The 18,873-nt window shown below is 50.2% G+C and overlaps 1 protein-coding gene across 1 annotated transcript in view; it reads right to left on the bottom strand.

The window, feature by feature from the left end:
- Positions 1-18,873, bottom strand: part of ALK (ALK receptor tyrosine kinase) — a 641,645-nt gene that overhangs the window by 128,306 nt on the left and 494,466 nt on the right. The gene's annotated exons all lie outside the window — the stretch shown is intronic.

Raw genomic sequence — 18,873 nt, 5'->3', positions numbered from 1 at the left:
CCCTTAGTCCTCTTTTATGGTGCTATCTCTGAAGCACGGAAGTCAGCTGAGGGTTGGATTTTCAAAACTGGGCTGCTTCTGATAGCAAAGATCTAAACATAATACTCAGTACTGGAAAAATATAGTGAGTTAGAGACTTTGACATATTGCTGGTGAGACTGCGGACTGATGGAACTTTTCTAGGAACATTTGGCCAGAGATCTTGAGAACCTTAAAAATTTTGTTCTGTCTTTCAAACCTCTAAATGTTACTGCTAGGAAACGTCCTTGAGGAAACAGGGAGTGATACAGGTACTTAGCCCCCCAAATATTCATGGTAGATTATAATAGCATAAAAGTAAAAACAAAGAAACGAGAAATCCAGTGAGGGGGATGATAATAAAAGCTGCCACATCTGTCTCACGCAGAGATGTTTTTGAAGAACTTTTACTAACATGAGAACATTTTCGTGATAAATTAACCAACCACCCCCCGCCCCGACCTGTATCTAAGACGGTTGGAACAGCATACCAACACCCATTTGTATGCACAGAAAGAAAAACTAGAAGGAATATACCGAATTGTTAACAAAGGTACCTTTGAGCTGGAGGATTATGAATGTTTCAAGTTTTCTTCTCTCTACCTTTCTGAATTTAGGGGGTTTCTAATGGGCATACATAACCTTTATAATCAGAAAAAAACGAAGCAGCTACTCTAAAAGAAGAACCCTTTCTCTCTCTTCCCAGACCTATGCCTGCATTCCAAGGACACCTATTCACCCTGCATTTCTATTCATGAAACTCCTTAAAGCACTTTCGTGTCCATTATCTCATTACGGTCTCATAATCACTCCAGGAGGCAAGCAGGGCAGGGATTCCATCCATTTTTAGGGGAAAAAAATGATGCAAAGGACGGTCCCATTGGAGTGGAGTCTCTGCTTTATTTTTAGAAACCCATCCCTCATTTACATGCTGACCCACGCCTGCTTGACAACCTCCTGCTGATACGAGGGAGGACACAGGTAGGGATGGGGAGATGGACCTTATCAAGCGGAACTGCCAGCTGTTGACACTTGCAGGGAAACGCATCCTCGAGACACCCGCAGTGCCCTGGCGAGGCTTCTAAATCACGGCTTAGAAGGCACTTTTCACAGAGGCACACACTGCCACTTCGCACCACGGTGAATCTCCCCATCTGATTTCCACTGACGGCTAAATTAACAAACCAACTAAACTCCGCTCTATTTTACGTCTCGTCTTGTGCCAGGTTTAATGTGTTCCAGGCACAACACAGTGCGGAAGAGCCGGGATTTACTGGCTCAGGGGTAACTGTAAACTATTCGCCGTGTCCATTTCACTCACTGAACTAGGAAGCAATTCCCGCGTCCATCTGTCAGAATGTCTGAGCTGGGAGGAGATGAAGGAATCGGAGGCAGCTGACCCGGCCAGGCAGTCCCCAGGAGCTGGTCACTCACTCTGCAACACATTTTCTGGGTCTCTGCTACAGCCGATGGGATGATTCACTTATCATTTCTTGCCCTGATGATCATTTCTTGACTTGGTCTACACCCGCCCCCCCGGACCTCACGTGGTGCCTTTGCAGAGTGACTCAGAATAAAAGACCTTCACCTGCTCAGCACTGTCTGTTTTTTGAAGCTCAAAAACCTACACGATTTCATTGGATCCTGACAACAGCCCTATGGCATGTTACTGTCACCTGGTTTTGTACATGAGGAAGCTGGCTGGCTCAAGGTCAGATATGTGGTAATGGGTAGAGAGGGACTGGAATCGCGATCTTCTGGGTGCCAGCCCGGTACACCCTCTAGGGTATTCTAAGGGTAGGATCCTCTGACCCTGCTTGAGGACAAGGACCCTGAAGCCCTGGTAGTTTCCCGCTGTTCGATCCTGGCTTGCCAGGTGGGCATCTGCGCCGGTGGAGAGCCCGCTGACCAACAGCATGACAGTGACTCACGCCCGTGGAATTGTCACCATAATCAAGCCCTGCAGCACATCGCCACCGGCCCCAAGACACTCCTCGTGCGCTGTGCAGTCCCTGCCCTCTGGACCCACGCAGCTACTGGTCTGCATCTTGCCACTCTCGATTCACTCATATTTTAGGAAAATGGAATCATGGGATACCGACTCCTTTGTGTCTCCTCCATTCTCGATCATGCCACCTGTTGAACTCAAGCCCAGGCCCTGGGGCGGGGGGCGCGGTGGGAGTTGCAATGGGGAGGCATCTGTTTGAGGTTAGTGTCTTTGCATGGAGGAGCTCATGACAAATTTCTGAGAAGCCACCCCAAGTAGCCTGTGGCCACCAGTGGCTTCTGGGCACAAGCCTAAGTCTGCAGATTGCTTTGGCCAGATCATTCCATGCTGACCCACTCTGCAAGCCCTCATGCAACTCCTTTGGGAGCCGTTTGCCCCAGACTTTCGGACTCTAACATTCCCATACCCTTCCCTCCAAGGGTGGAGTCCCAAGGCAAGCTGCAGAGAGGAGGAATCAGCCTTGTGTGACTTGGCGCTTCGTGTCTAACAGCTCACTTGAGTCTTACAGCAGCCCTGGACCTGGGTTCGCTCCTTCCGTATTCCAGATGGGAAGCCACTCTTGAGGATGTAGTAACTTACCAAAGACACTTAATTGTTTAGTTCTAGAGTTGTCTCTCAGGACCCAAATCCTGGGCTTTCTCTTGCCCCCTGCCTCCTGATGGACACAGAGATGCCTCGTGATGAAGAAAGTGGGATGGCAGTTGGTTATCACCCCAGCCAATGCCGACCATCCCTTATTAGCAACTCCTGCTTGCCCAGGCCTGTGTGAAGCTCTCCCTGATCAGCACCCTGAGTCAGATCCACCTCCCTGCAGGCAATGTCAGCCACAAGGTTGCAGCCCAGCCCCTGAACTCAGTGTTCCTTCAACCCAGGCTCTGCTGATAGCACTCTGGCAGACCCAGGGCAGGTTGCCCCCAGGCAAAGTTACTGCAGAGCATCCTCCACAGGCCATATGGGACTGCAGAGACAAATGAGACATGGCATGGTCTTTTCCCCTGCGGTTCCCAAGTACATGCACCAATGTGCTGGGGGAGGCCAGGCTAAACAGAAAGTGGGCCTGCTTGCTTCTGCTCATACCCCAAGTATTAGTTACCCTGGAGCTATCTGTCAAGAGCAGGCTTCTCTGCTTAGCCATGAGAGGTGAGAGCACTTCCATTAGCACTTGGGAGAAATCCTGAACAGAACCACTAAAGATAATCAGATAATCAGTTGGTTTGGATGGGACAAGGGCATGTGGGTGTGTGGGCAGGGGAAGAGGTGACAGGGTTGGTGCTCTGAGCTGGGTGTGCCTGCAGCTAAGACCTTGGCACCCTTCTTAGCGGGCAGAGAGGAAGATTGAGGTCCAGGTTCAATCAAAGTAAAGAGTTTGGGAAGTGTGTCTCCACTTACCTATTATTAATGATAAAATAACTGGTTTATGGTCCTATTCACTCCTAAGATACAGAGACAATTTGGAGAGTAGGGGGAATGCAAGGGAAAAATCAGGGGGAACATTCAACTCCACTGCCTTTCTGGCTCCAGCCCCAAGATTAGTGACGGCCTGGGAAATGGGCTGCCATAAAGCTCACCTTCTACCTCCGCAGAGTGCCTGCCACGAGCTGCCACAGATGCAACTGGGTTTACTCCAAAGAAGTGGTTCTCAAATCTTAGCATGCATCAAAATTATGCTTCTCTAAATTTTTTTATTGATTTGAGAGAGAGAGACAGAGAGAGAGAGAGAGAGAGAGAGAGAAACATTGATTTGTTGTCCCACTTATTTATGCATTCATTGGTTGATTCTTTGTACCTTGACTGGGGATTGAACCTGCAACCTTGTATGTTGAGGTGATGCTCTAACCACCTGAGCTATCTGGCCAAAGGCTATATTTCTAATTATGCAAATTCTGGTGGTGCTGGTCCTAGGACTGTGCCTTGGATTTGGCTGCAAGGCTGTCTGTATTTTCTGTGTTACCTTGAAGACTTTCTCATGAACTTATGTGGGCTGATGAACCGATCCCTCCAGACAAGGGGAAATTTGGGGGTGTAGGAGTCTCTCTCTTCTCTCAGAGGCAGCATGGTCTGTATCAGGTTGGGTGGGTGTTGAAAGCATCAATTACAGGATTCACTCTCACCCCAGTGAGCCAGAGTCTCCCCATCTCTCTGAGGCTGGCTTGGCTCCTCTACCCAGGCAGATGGTCCCCTAAGGTGGTCCATCTGGGTCTGCTTATGAAAATGAATAGACTGTGTCTGCAAAGTGCTGGCAGCTCTGGAGAGGGCATCTAAGCACAAGCTCCTTCATAATAAGTGCCTTCCATTCACATGGTATGCTGTGCGTCCTCAGGGTGCCCACGGGCCTCAGCTCATGCAGCTTTGCAACAACCTGGGCAATCAGCTCAGAGGAAGTTAGGTGAGAAGGTGGCCATGTATCAGCAGTGCCGCTCTATGGTTGAAAAGCTGAAGCTCAGAGGTACCAAGTCACAAAGCCAGTTGGGGCATTTCAGTTAGCTGGTTAGTAGCAGGACCGGGGTTCTTCATACACTGTGTATCCGTAGGATACGACAGAAAGTACTAAGGGCTGATATGGTCAAATCGTGGTTTCTCAAGCACTTTGACATTATTATGAGATTCGGTCTTTGTCATCACTCTGCAAGGTAGTTACAAAGTCACTAAGAGATTCACTCTTGTCCAGATCACACAGAAGGAAGGAGGGGGACCTGAAGGCAGCCTGCTGTCCTCTATTTACAGCTCCCTCTGTCAGGACAGACCCCTAATTCAGCGCTCTCTTCCTGTGAACAGCATTCATTGAGATGCCCCATAAAAGGGGCCCGGATTCAACTAGGACTCCTCAGTGGGTCCTGAGCTGAGCTCTGAAGACAGGCTGCCTGCGTTTGACCCTGCTCTGCCACATACTCACTCTGGAAGCTTGGGCTGTAGCTCATCCTCACCAAGACTCATTTTCTCATGTGTGTCATGGAGGTAATAATGGTACCTTCATCAGGTCTTTGTGACGAGCACATGAGCCAGTGTCCACGAAGCTCCCGGGGGTGCCGACTCGGAGTACAGCTGATGCATGTTGGCTGCACTATTCTCATGGCCCCTGATGGAATGGGTTGCAGGATTGCTGTCTCTACTGGCCTGGAGAGGACAGTGCAGTCAGCTTTCTTCTATGGGGCTCGCTGGGTCCCAATTACCAGGAAACAGTGGTTTCTCTGGCCTGCAGCACAGCCTGTCCATTCATTCCTGACCCCATTCTGGCTGATGTCTTCACAATAGGCCTTGCTCTGGTTTGGCCTCTGTTTGCTTGTGGCCTCATCTCCAGAAAGTCATTTCAAACTGCTTGCTTGTGATTGCTGTGTCATAGGCTGAGATCCACGGGGCAACACTGACTTAGTAGTCCATTAGGAGTCACAGTGGGGAGCTCACAGTGCATTATGCGGAGGCAACTGGCACGGCATCGGCTATGGTAGGGGCAGCAGCTGAAGAGAGAGGTTCATTTAGACACAGAACAGCTTCACGCCCTGGAAGCAGGGGTCCACAGTACCGGAGCTGTTTTCAACCTCCAGTGTGAAAATCGGTGGCAGTCTGTGCCCTGGCCGGTGGTCTCTCTTTTCATTATTTGTAACTTTTAAGGGACACCTTGCAGGTGGCATGAAGGATGTGTATAGGTTGGCCAGGTGGTTAAGGAGAGGGATGAAGACGTGGCTCAAACATTTAATACCTGGGAATATAGCTTGCCCAGTGGAGAGCAGCCTGGGGTACCTGGTGAGGCCCGGGGGTGGGGTGGGGAAGGCTTCAAGCTGAACAAAAGGAACCAGTGCCGGCAAGGTCCCGGTCACCATGGCTACTAGACAGGGCTGTTCAGGGGGGACCTGGCTGGGCAGTTTGGCTTGGACAAGGGAGGAATTACTGAGACAGAAACATCACACACTCAAAGTGGGACCTGAGGCAGGCCCCAGAGCCCTGGAGGCCGATTGAGAAACAGCAAGCTCGTGTCCAGCAGGTGAGGCTGATCAGCTGTTGATCTCAGGGCAAAGGCTCAGACCCCTGGCTTACTCTTTCCATGTCTTGCTTTTCATATCTGTGAGACGGGCATGAATAATTCCTGTCCTGTCTGCCTCCAGGGTTGCCGGGGTCAGAACTGTCCTGGTGCACAGCTTCAGGGCATTTCATGGAAGGTCCATCAGACGTGGTTGAGGTGATGACCCAGAAGCCATAGAGGAGAGTGAGTTATTATTTTATTCAGTGTGCTGCATGGGAGTGATTCATCACAGCCCAGCCCGAGTGGCTAAGTGGGGGCAGTGGGCATTTGTTGCGGCCAGGAAGAAGTTAGCGGTCCATCAATGGTCTCTGGTTCTGCTAAGGAGGTGGGCAGACATGAAGATCCTGTGGAGACCCCTGCACTCAGTTGAGTGTCTGGCCTGGCTGGGTTTCTCTTGGCTATCAGAAGCCTTCCAGACCTCTCTGCGGTGCTGTGCTTCTGAACGGGCCCCCCTGGAGTACCTGCTCTGGAGTAAACTCAGCGGTAGAGGAGTCCCAAGAAACTAACAGTGAACATGGATTGAGAACCTGCTCAGTGCCAGTCACCTTGTAAGTCACTCTGCATGTGCTCTATGTCACTTCATCCTCCACCGGCTGTACGAGTAGGTATTATTATCTTTGTTGAACAGGTGAAGAAACCCAGGCCCAGAGAAGTCCAAGGTCACGGAGCCAAATCTAAACTATGACTTGTCCACACCTGACTTGAGGCAGCTTCTGCTACACTGGTGTCTCCTGAACTGTTTTTGGCAGAAAACACTGGTTTGGAGGCTGTTTTTGGTGCTTCATAAAAAGGTAATTTCATGGCAATAAGTATAGGAAGGGTATGTGTTTTATTCTAGCTGCTTCTCAGAGATTTATACTGCACATTAGCGCCATCAGCATTAAATTTCCTGCACTAGAGAAATTTGGGCAACACTGGAAAACTCAACATTCATTACATGTATTTGAAGATGGGGCACTTTTTCACCCCCACAGTATTGGGAAATACTGAGTTACGACACAGCTTTTTAAAAAATTAATATGCAGAATTATTAAAGATAGGTCAAAAACACTTTCATTCTCATGTTCCTAGGGGGGATCTTATGTTCCTGTGGAGGTTAAGACACACGGGAACACGGAAGAGCGATTTACGGAAGTTTAAAGGGAGGGCTGACTCATTCTCACTGAAGGCTGCACAAAGGAGGTAACACCTGCGTTGGGCCATGAACTTCAGCAGTGACCACAGGACGAGGATGGAAGGGAAAGCACCCCAGGCAAAGGCCAGGGCATGAGTGACATGTCTGTGCTGGACATACCATCCTGCCGCTTTCACTGCCCACCTCTGCACCACACAACATGTGTGAACACACATGTTCATCCCTGTCAACCAACTGCCCATGTTTCACTTTTTGTATGATTATATTCACCATGGCCCCAATTTCAAGGGTAGAGAAAAAAACAAACAAACCCATAACTGAACATAAGAGTGATCTCTGGAATTTTCCAACCTGAGAACTCGGAGTTTTTGTTGCATTGCTACGTCTCGGTCTGGCTCCTCTAACAGCAAGCTGCATGTCTTGAGGGCAGGGGATTAGCAAAGTGCTGAGTTAACCCCGCTCCTGTCTGCACACCGGGAAGAGGTGTGTTGTCCACGACACACTAGTGTGGAGCTGTGAGTGACCGGAGGGTGGTGGGTTGAGGCTGTAGCATTTTCTGGCGGAGGAGGTCCTGGTAGGGTGACGGGCTGCCCACTTCCTGCTAGGTTGGAATTGCTGACATTTGACCCTTTGGGACCCGTGGATGTGGTTACGTCACATGATTCAACCTAATACATACCAACATTACTGAATTTTTCATGAAAACTCCACCAAGAATTTCTTCTTTTTGCCTGATCAGGGGAATGAGACTCGGAGGTCGGGGGAGAACTGGGCGAATGCTGCAGCGTTCGCCGGAGGACGGCCCTCGGGGCCTGTTCAGAGGACGGCGTTCGCTCGGAGACTGCGGCAGCTCTTCCACCCACAGCTCCAGCGCCCCCACCTGCCCCCGCCCCCACTGCCACCTGCCCCTTCCGTGTGACCTTCAGGGTGGTCTCGTGGGCCGCCACAAGTTTTCTCATGGCCCTGCTCACTCAGAAGGTGAGAAGACGAGAAGACGAGAAAACGGTCTCAGGGAGCAGGGATTCAGAGGCCAAGTGTGGCCTGCTCCCTGCACTGGCGTCTAAGGAAGTCTGCCCCACGTTACGTGGCCGGTCCTCTCCAGGCTGTGTGACCCCTCCCCAGCCACGGTGGAAGAACAGCCCAGGATTTACGTGGCCTTGCTCAAGAGCCTGCATGGGCCCGTCAGATGTCTTTCTTCAGAGTTGAAACCGAGGCAGTGCTGGTTGTCGGGGAGGGCTCGGCTGAAGGCCCCAGAGCGGGTCTGGGGCCGAGGCAGCTGGGCCTGAGTGAGCAGCACAGAGCAGCGCCCCAGTGGAAGCAGGAGCCGTGCGTGCAGCGCTGTGCTAACTCTCCATCTGCTTCTTCAACCTTTCTCCTCACGATCCCAATTTTAGAGAGAAAAGGGAAAACCCAGAGGCGTTAACGATCCCTCTGAGGGGTTCCAGGTTCCAACCTGAGAATGTGAGGGGACCAGAGGGGTGACGCTCTCACAGCCCCTTGGAGGACATAAAGAGTTGCTTTCTTGGCACCAGTGGCTTGTGGATTCCAGTCCCTGGCCCTGCCCCCGCTGTTCTCAGTGCTGGGGTCTGGCACCTGCCCTGGCCGCTGACTTGTGGCAGAATCCCCCAGCCAACTGGCCAACCCCTGGGCGGGGTGTTCTGCCACTTCTCTGAGTAGAGCTTTCACAGACAATGTTTCACCTGCTCCTCCAATATTCCAGCGAAAAAGACCAGGCAGGCATCACCATTTTCCTATTTTCAGAAGGAGGAACGGAGTCACGTGGTGCTGGGCCTAAACCCCAGGCTCCTGGGTTCCCAGTCCAGTGCTTTTCAATGTGATCTTTCTGGTTCTTGGGCTGCCTTCTACTAGGGTGACTGCTGAGTTTGTCAGTCCAAGGATCTCGGTCCCTGCTGGCCTGTGCTCCTCCTACACACACACACACCCCGCACACACGCCATCCTTGAAGGTCTGTGCCACACATGCCTTCAGACCATGTTCCCCCACCCTCAGCTGAGGCTCACTGCCCAGTGGGCCCTGGCAGTAATTGAATGGCTGTACTTCAAGGGAAAGTCTTTTAGCCACAGGAAACAGTTTTGCTGATTCAATCTCATCTAATTAAGAGTCACTGCGCTATCAGACCCATTACCTTTTGGATTGGGCATAAACCCAGGATCCTGAATTCTCAGACTCTGTCCTTGCTCTGCACTCTGCCCATTCCTCGATGCTTGCCCACCCTTGGGAACAGAACGCGCAGCTGCAAAGTCTCGGTTCCCCTGACTAGAATATACAGAGCCGGAGCTAGGAGGGGTCTTCTCTGGGTTCCGCACCAGGCTCCCGAGTCCCAGGGCCAGAGGTGTGCTGGGGCCAGCTGTGGGCCCGCATCGTTTCCTAAGCCTGTGCGTAGTGACCTCAGGGTGGTATCTTAACATTGGTCATTGTCGGGAGTGTTTATGAGGCAGAGATTCGCAAATGCCGGAATCAGGGCTCTCTCTCTCCTACCCCTCTGGAGAGCCTGTGGTCAAACACCTGCCAGATCACCACTGCCCAGGGCCCCCCGAGGCACCACGAGAGTCAGTGTGGGGTTGTGGGGGGGCTGACCAGGTACAACTGCAGGCCCCTCGGTCATAATGCCACCCGGGCAGCCATGCTTCTGTCTGCCTCACGGAGTAACAGTAGCCGACCTTACTGAGCATGAAACACGTGCCCAGTTCTATGCTGGGCTACACAAGTATCGATTCCCTCTATTTCCCTAGGACTCTAAGAGTAGGTAGTACTGTTTCTGCAGATGAGGAATGTGAGGTTCAGAGAGGTCAAGTAACTCACCTCAGATAACACAGATACTAAGAGTAGCACCAGGCTTTGGATCCAGGCAGTCTGACTCTTAACCTACACCCTTACCTTCCACGCTCTATTGCTTTTCCACATCAGATTGAATTTGAGAAAAAGAAATTCCCAGGGGAAAAAATGTTAGAAAATCAACTAACATTTTCACCAAAGTATTAATTGAGAGACCTGAGTATTCCTTTCTACCCTCCTGCACTTTGCTGCCTCTGTCCTGCAATTTAGTAGAAACCGCTTGCTCAGAGTTGGCCGAATTAATAAATGGTAAGTATACTTCAGGTACCCCAAACTTTCTCCACCCCCCCGTCTGATTTTAGGATGGGAGACTGAGCAGACCCACCTTGGTGTAGAATCACTCATCGGTGCTGAAAATGACATCTAAATAAATAAAGAAAATCAAGGGCGCCATCTGGGCACCATACACAGCGTGGGCTCCCAGGCGTCAGCTGGGTGCTGTTTATTCCAGGCTGCCTCGGATGGAGAAGGGGTCAGCCAAGGGTAAAGAATACCCGGGTGTGAGCTGGGTATCACACTGGGTATGAGCTGAAACCGCAGTGCCTGAAGCCTTCCCTGCCATTGTAACCCACCCTGGGCAGCTCCAGGTCCACCTTTCCTCCGGAAGTCCCAGTCCCACCTCTGGGCCTTCAGCCACCCCACATCCCTCACAGTTTGCTAGGCAAGCCCCAGGCTTCCCCCCACCAAATTGAGTGAAAAGATTCAGTGAGGCCGGGGCCCTCACCTTTGCTTTTACACCTTAGCTCGAATTAAAGCCGCTGTCTCTTAGGTTCTCTCTAAAATTGGGATAACGAACGACTGGGTGGGTCATGCAGAGGAGAGTGAGAAAACCCATCTGGAGTGCTCAGTGCAGAGTCTGGTTTCTGGCCAGGACTGGATATGGGTGAGCGCGGGCTGACGGTGGCGCTGTTGCTGTTAGTCAGTGCTTTGCCCTCACCCCGTGCTTACCACCGTCCTCACTGTCTATGTACCTGGAGACCCCGGCCTCTCTCTGCCTGAGTTCCACCCACAGGGCCCCACTCATACTGTGCTTCTTCGAAGACCTCTGGGACTCTTCCAGGGAGAGTGGTCTCTGCCCCTTCACATGGTATGTCACAGCGCTGCTTCTGGCTTCTCGGGAGGCCAGTTACATTACTCCTGGAGTCTCAGCAGTCTTGGCAAACTTTCGTAGCAGATGCCCATGCTATTTAGAGTCATACCATGGCCAGATTCAATGCCCATGCTGTCCTCCTGATCATAGGTGAGTGCTGTGACGAGCCCCTGGCCTCCCAGTCCTTTGGAATATTCAAGGTCTCTCATGTCAAGAGCCAAGTTCCAGCTGGGATTCAACCTTTGATCTCCATTCATGCTAGTGATCCCCTTTAGAACCTGCAGGCTAACTTAGCAAGGTCTTCCCACTGGGGTGAGTGGGAGGAGTTTTCTTCTTGCATGTGGTGGTCAAGGGTGTATCTTGGAACCCGTGCCCTCCCTTTTTGAAATACTTATTGACCTCTCCAAGGCCTGGCCCTTCCTTCGCCCTTAAAAAGGGTAATTACTAGTGATCAAATCTCCCTATATGCTAACCACAGTGATAAACACAAAATATACAATATCTTATTTGCTCCACTCGGCAACCCTATGAGATAGATGTCATTATCATCATTATTTTACAGATGGGTAAACTGAGGCTGAGAGAAGCAAAGGAACTGGCCAAGTTCACACTGCTGGTAAAGAGCAGAACGGAGACTCAAGCGCAGAGGGTCAAACTCCAGAGCCTGAGTTCTTAACCAACATGGCATTGAGTTTGTCAGGGTACTGCTAAAGTTTCTGTTATTATGTCATGAACTACTTATGCGAGGAAACCTACCCATGTTGTGAAAGAAAAGAGTAACACTCCCGAGGTAGGTGCTGCTCTTTGAAGTAAGCAATAATGTTCTCCTAAGATATTTTATCTTACTTATTTGGAAATTTAAATCTCTGAGCGACAACCGATGAGACTGATCAAATTCTATAATTTTTAAATAAACGTTCTGGTCCTAGGTGAAAAATAAAGACGAAGAGAACCCCTAACTCAGATAAATGTTCGAGCCTCCCACAGAAGGTTAGGGATTCAGCCTGCTTCCGTGTGGGGCCCTCGGTCTCATCTGTCTCCGAGTGAGAGGAGAAGTCGCCCGGCACACGGCCCCCGGGAAGCAATCTGGCTGACAGCGAATCCTTCCCAGGGCTCTGGGGAAGCTGTTTCCATCTGAAGTTTGCTCAAGCACCGGGGAAGTTGATTGTTCACCAGGTACACGCAAACGTGGATTCACCCTGCCCGCGGGAGCTGCCATGCTGTGCCTCTTCTCGTCTCCATCTCCATGAAATAAGCTGTGTGTGGTCTCAGGGAGAGGTGCCCGGGACGCCATCTCTCCCACTAGGGATCGCCCTTGCATTTATGTCCCTGTTCTTCCCCTGTGGCGGCAGTTCACTCCATTGTAACTAGTTGTCACACATGCTTCTCTTTTTCGACCACACGAGCTCTGTGAGGACCAGCGATTCCTTCCTGTGCATGTTCACAGATATTTACAAATGTTTAGGGGACTGATAAACAAACGGCTCTGGAACAGGTCTTTTCCAACTAAGGGATGACGATGAAGACAATTCTAGGTATGTGCAGAAGGACAGATATTACTTGCACTGTAGTATCTGCACACACACCAGCTGGGATCGGTGCCTCCCTGGGGCAGCGAGTCAGGGTTTGGACCGCAGCCGGTGCCCACCCAGGGAGGGGGGATTGTTTGGGCTGGCCCAGCACCCCTCCGCACCCCGTGCCGGACTTCATCCCCTTCGAGTTTCACTGAAGCCGTGCCATTCACTTTCCAGATTGTTCCCCACAGACAGCAGGGGTCCTGGCAGGTTAGTTCCTTCTCAGTGAGGAACGTAGTCAGTTAGCCCAGAAATCCTGTTCCCTTTGCACTGGATGCTTTCTTGTGATTAGGTCAGATCATGGCATTTCATTAGGATAATAAAAGGGAGAAAGACAAACTCTTAGCATGTGTAAGTCTCTCACATAATAAAAGCTGACTTATAATTTATTGCTGTTGCACCCGAGGGTGACTTTGGGATCGATACCCTCTCTAGTTGGACTTCCAGAGACTCAATTCATAAAGGCTCTCGGTGCATCGTCTGTGAGCTGCACCAGCCCTCTCCCCTCCCAGAAGGCGGCAGCGCCATCTTGCTCATCCTCAGACAGAAACCAGAGCAGGAGTTCTGTCGCGGCGATCTCGCCGCCTTCTCGCCTCGTTTCTCCACCTTGGAGAAAATGTTACCTAACAGTTTATGCCGCTTGGCCCTTGGACGGTGCCTCGGTCAGCGCAGACTTTGCCCAAATGCTTCCTCATCCGTGTGAGGAAGACGTGCATTTCAGCTCCCCCCACTGATGTCCAGGGCAGTAAGTGTCCACTGCCTGACAGCCTGACCAGATTTAAAGCCGTGAGTTATGGCTCTTCCGGCTTAGCTCCAGTGTCCTCGGCCTTCTCCAGTCCACTGACTGTCCCTTACGGGAAAGTCTACGGAGCCGCGAGCAAGTCTTCTGGGTACCAGGCTCTGTTTCAGCCTGAGTTGGCTCTGTTCCCTTTCTCTCTGGGTAAGGAGCTGCTGCAGTGTTTGCACGCTGTCTTGAGCTTGGCCAGCCAGTCCACTCCTGCCACAGGTCTGGCCTCCGTGCAGCCAACCGGCCTTTGGAGAGCAGGACGTAAAAAGGGCGCACGTTACCCAGAGCTTCTTCACAAGGCTCACCCTCGCACACCATGGGCACCTTTTTCTAAAGCCCTGCATTAAATGTGTTTCCGTGAGTGACTTCATGTTAAGGTTTTTACTCCTCGGGCATCCTGCCTGTATACGGTTCTGCAGTAGGTGTCAGGTGCCGCGGAAATACGGAGATGATTCATCGACTCTTCTCCTCAAAGACTAGGAATCTTAGGGCAGATGTGACAGGAGCACAAATAACTAGGAATTGTGGTAAAACTTAAGTACCATAATGGTGGTAAAAATAAAAGCCTGCAGACATTTAGAGGAGGAGAAGTTATTTCTTGGTTGATGAGATGAATTAATTATACTTAATTTATGTGCTTTCTAGTGGAGATGCCTGTATACGAGGTTTGCTTAAAGAGGGGTGGTAGGAAGCCCACTTGTCTGGGTTCTTCTAAGAATAGAGGGTTTCTCTAAATCCCTACTCCCTGTGCACCCCCGTCACTGGGGCCTGGAGCCAAACAGGCTGCCGTGGGCTCGCAGGAAGACAAAAGGAAGTGGAGGAGAATGGCCATATTGGAGGGAGGCTCCCGGAGGCCGTGCCATCAGGAACTGAGCAGCGACGTCTCCCCGGATCCCCTTTGTTGGAGAGACTCTCTCTGGAGCCCTCAGGAAATTGATGAACCTGCAGGCTGATCTCCGAGGCAGTCTCAGATCGATACCCCTGATTGGCAAAACAGGTCCCTGTGCTATTAGGAGCTGTGACAGCTTTCAGACGGGGCATAAACTAATTGTTAAAGACCCCTCAGCATTATTCACCAGGACGGGAGAATTAGTTTTAGTATCCGGGAAAAACAGCCATTTGGATAATTACATTCTGTTTCCCTGTGTCTCCTCTAACGCATTAGTGGGAGATAATATTCCACATTCTAAGTCCAGAACCATCCCACAGAGCTGCTATTAAACAGCTGTCACCTTCCTCTCCATAACTGGATGCATTTCTCGGCAGGAAGAATGACTCCCCGTGCGTGTGCGCGTGTCGGCTGCATCAATCCAGGCACGCAGGAAATGTATCACCGGAGTGAGAGGCGATGCATTATCGTGAGAAAAACACTGGACTAGTTGTCAGGAGACCGGGGATCTGGGTTTGGCTCAGCTGTGACTTGCTGTGTGACCTTGGGCAAGTCACTTAATTTCTCTGGTGCCTGGGTTTCCTAAGCTGTAATGCGAGGAGGCTGGCACAGGTGATCCCTCCGGAGTCTGCAGTTGGAGGTCACCGTGTGGTGTCTTTATGAGCAGACCGTGGTGTCTCCATGACTCTTGCTTTGTTCTGGAAACTCTCGAAACAGATTGGCCACATGATCCTTGGATACTGTAGCCTACCCACTGCCACAGGCCCCAAAGAGTAAGGCTGTGGAGGTGCTGGGTCTGGTTCTTCTTTGCTCCTCATTGACCTAAAAGTACGAAGACAGGCCGCCTTGGAAAAACGTTACACTTGGCTCCTCCTTTCTTCACTTCATTGTTGTCATGATCCATATCAGACCTCTGACACCACAAAAGCAATGGGAAATTGGAGAAGAGAATGGTGGAGAAAAAGATGAAAAGGGATAGGAAGGGATAGATGGGGAGGAGGAGAATTAGAAGAGAATTGGGGGAAATACTCCTGGAGAAGGGGTGATTGGGAGGTGGCCAAGTACAGGAGAATGATGGAGGTTATAGAAATAAGTTCTAGAAGTTTAAGGAATTTATTTCCCCTTACTCTTCCCTTCCTTCCTCCCTTCCTTCTTTTCTCCCTTCCTTCCTCCCTTCCTCTCTCCCATCCATCCATCCAATAAATACTTATTAGCAACCAACAGTCTGACACACAATATTCTACATCAATGTTCTAGGTGCTAAACGTGAATAAAACATCGCCTGGCATGAAAGGAGTTTATAGCATGTTAGGAGGAGGCCGAGTGTGTGTGTGGCGAGGTGTGGAAAGACATAGGAGTGGTGTGTACGTGGCAAGGGGAGCGGGTCGATTCTACTGGGGGAGGGAAGGAGGGTCAGGGAGGCTTCATGGAACTGGATGGGTCTCATGAGGGGAGAAGAATTCTGTCCTCTTCTATCATGTAGAGTGATCTTCCTTTATGCAGGCCCTGAGTGAGTCACTCTGTTCTCCATATTTCCATGGGAAATGTTTCCCTGTGAAACAACTTTAGCTGCATTCACCTCCTTGTGTTGTAATCACTTCCTTCCATGTCTGTTTCACTCATCATACTGAGTTCTTCAAAGCCAGGAGACTGAGCTTAGTTGATTTCATGTTTATATTCTCTAGGACCTGCCCAGCACAGTGCCAGCAAACAGCAGGCGCAACGCCCTGACCCTGACCCCCAAACCAAAATAACCAAAAAGCCCACATTGAGTGAAAGTGTTAGGCATATATAATTTCTCTCCTACTAGATCCCATTTACATGGGTTATCACGAGAACTAACTCCCCGCCCACTATTTCCATCACATCGCCACCGTTTTGGGGAAAGATGTTTCACTGAATGCTTCTATCCACATCCATGTCTCCCTTCCCTCTTCTCCCGCTTCCTTTTCCTTCTCTCCTGTTTCTTTTGCACTTGCCTCTTTCTCTCTTCAGGAGTCCCTAGTAGAAGTGGGTTAGCCTCAGTTTCTCTTTCATACTGACAGTCTAGAATATTTTTCTAAGAAGTGTGACATTTCAGGGGTCTCTTCTCAGGCAAGCCTGGGGTGTGCACTAACAGTCAATCAGTGGTTCTTGGAAACGTCTCTTCCCTGGAAGTACAGACCCCACTTTGGCTGCCTTCCTCCTAGGGGACCTTCATCTATTGCTGCTGGGCTATTTTTTGTAAAAAAAAAAACATATCTAGGTAACTGAAGGCATGTACTTTTCCACAGAGTGGTGTCTCTGAGCTCACTATTCAGCCCCAAAGATGTTGGTTTCTTGACTTGAAAGTGTAGGTGGCAGCTACTGGCCTTGTCTCTCACACCCTCTTGAAACTGTCACTTCCACCAGGACATGCACTCTAGGTCTCTGAGCTCACTGGACCCCCTTTGGATCTAAGGTGCAGGACTACATGGTTGTCTAGATTGTAGATGGCTTGGCCTACATACAGGTTACTCAGTTTATTTTTTGAGGCAATTGTGTCTTTTAATCTTTGTATATAAGCTCAGGGACCTCAGTGGTGGACACATTTAAAAAATCAAGATTATTAACTCTTCAATTCATCATTTCCACTTCTGAAAGCAGGATTCTTGGAAAGCTGGTACCATCTGAGTCAACAGTTCAGACTCAGTCATCTCTTCAGAAGAGTTATTAAGAAGTGTATAGAGGAAGCCAGATTGCATTCTGTTTGTGAAAAGCATCAGGAGACTATTATACTTTAGCTGGAAACTGGGGTAACTCTGGCAAGAGCAGGCACTCTCTCCTGTATGGGACCTTCATTTTGGGAGTGAGATCACGGAACTCTAATGGTCTTGTTAAAAATGTCACCCAATCTCATTGTCCTTCATTATTATGGGCTATAAACACAGAATTAAAGTGGGAAAAATCTAAATATTACTGAGTTAATGATCTCCATTGAATGAGCATCTTTTCAAGATTACAGATTAATTACAGGGAGACTTTCTATCCAGATACATATGTTTAAGATAGCTACCAGACCTCCAAGGCAGATCCCTGGTGTATGCAGTCCACGAAATAAATGCCCAGCTTGGGTAACGATAACACCCAGCATGGCTGTCAGGCTTTGCTTTCAGGAATGGCTCCCCATTCCCTCCTGGGAAAGGAGGTAACGCCATTCCCTCCTGGGAAAGGAAGTGTAGGGAGCATGGGGACTTCTCTGAGATGAGGGCAGGGGTGGAGCTGGGGAAAGGCCAGCTAAGGAGGTGGCCTTGCCATGGGCTTCCTGTCACAGCTTAGGAAAGCTGGAAGCCCTGACATGTTTGCACTAACAAGAACCTGAAGTCCCACTCAGGGATCCTTGCTAAGCTCTTCCTTAGCCATAACGGACAAAGGAGAGCTGGGGCTCAGGACGGTGGCGAGGAGATGATTAGAGAAGAGCCAGTGAGGAGCCTGGGGCCACAAGGTCTGTGTTTTCGTACCTGGGACTTGGTCTAATGGAGTGGGAGAGGGAGGGAACCAGAAAGGTTGAGGGGATTTGCAAACAAAAGGACACATGTGCCCTGGATTAGCTCTTCAACAGATCAGGAGAGCAGAGAGGGGCAGCTGAGAGTTTGTGGGTAGAGAGAGCTTGAGACCAGAGCAGCACGGGACAATGTCAAGAGTCTTGGTGTCTTCCCAACAGGGGCCCAGAGGTGGCCGAGATGCTGTGTGGAGGACTTGCGGAGGGAGCTGGAGCGACCATGTGGACCAAATGACCTGCCAACAAGGACTCTTTAGTCACGCCCCCAGGGTTGGCCTGATGACCAGAGACCAACAGGGAGCAGATCTCTCTGCGGCGGCCAGAGTGGGTAGCTCTTCACTACCAGGCGGCAGAGAAGCCTTTCCTTTCTCTCACTCTGCAGAGGCGTGGGAAGAAGGGTAGAAAAGAATTCTGAATAGTCAGAATATCTAAACAAAGGGAAAAAGAAAACTTCAATGTCGGAGTTGACTTTTAGAATTGACTTTAAATTAAGCTGTTTGCCATCAATGGAAATGTGGGGGGTTCTTTTAAAGCTGCGTTAAGTTTAATTTTTCATATTTGCACAGACTATAAGATTTAGATCCTCTTTATGACATTTAAAATCCTTTCCAATGGGCTGGTTCTTTTCTATCACAACTGGCCTGGGGTTTCTTCCCCAGCTGCAGCTCTCTCCTGAAGCTTGCCCTTTCGCTGGGCTGAATGTGGGCTGGTCCTCTCTTTGGAAATATAACCCGAGGTTCTGGTATGCTTATCACCCATGGGAAACTTTATCAGGATGCCACGTATTCCACTTATTTCAATGCAAGACCATGGACTGAGCATCTACCTGCCAGGCTCTGTGTGGGATGGGGAGGACCTGGAGTGAAGGTCCCCGTGGAGTGGGGAACAGAACATGTAGACGTTAAAGTCACCTTCCAGTCTTCCCAAGTCTGAGAAGCAGCAGGGAGGCATTGGAGGAAAAATTGAATAGGAAGCAAA

This window comes from Phyllostomus hastatus, unplaced genomic scaffold (genome assembly GCF_019186645.2).
Source record: "Phyllostomus hastatus isolate PE091 unplaced genomic scaffold, TTU_PhHast_1.1 phas_contig_402, whole genome shotgun sequence".
Classification (NCBI taxonomy): domain Eukaryota; kingdom Metazoa; phylum Chordata; class Mammalia; order Chiroptera; family Phyllostomidae; genus Phyllostomus; species Phyllostomus hastatus.
Note: the sequence above shows the minus strand (reverse complement) of the source record. Positions and strands in the feature narration are given on the sequence as shown.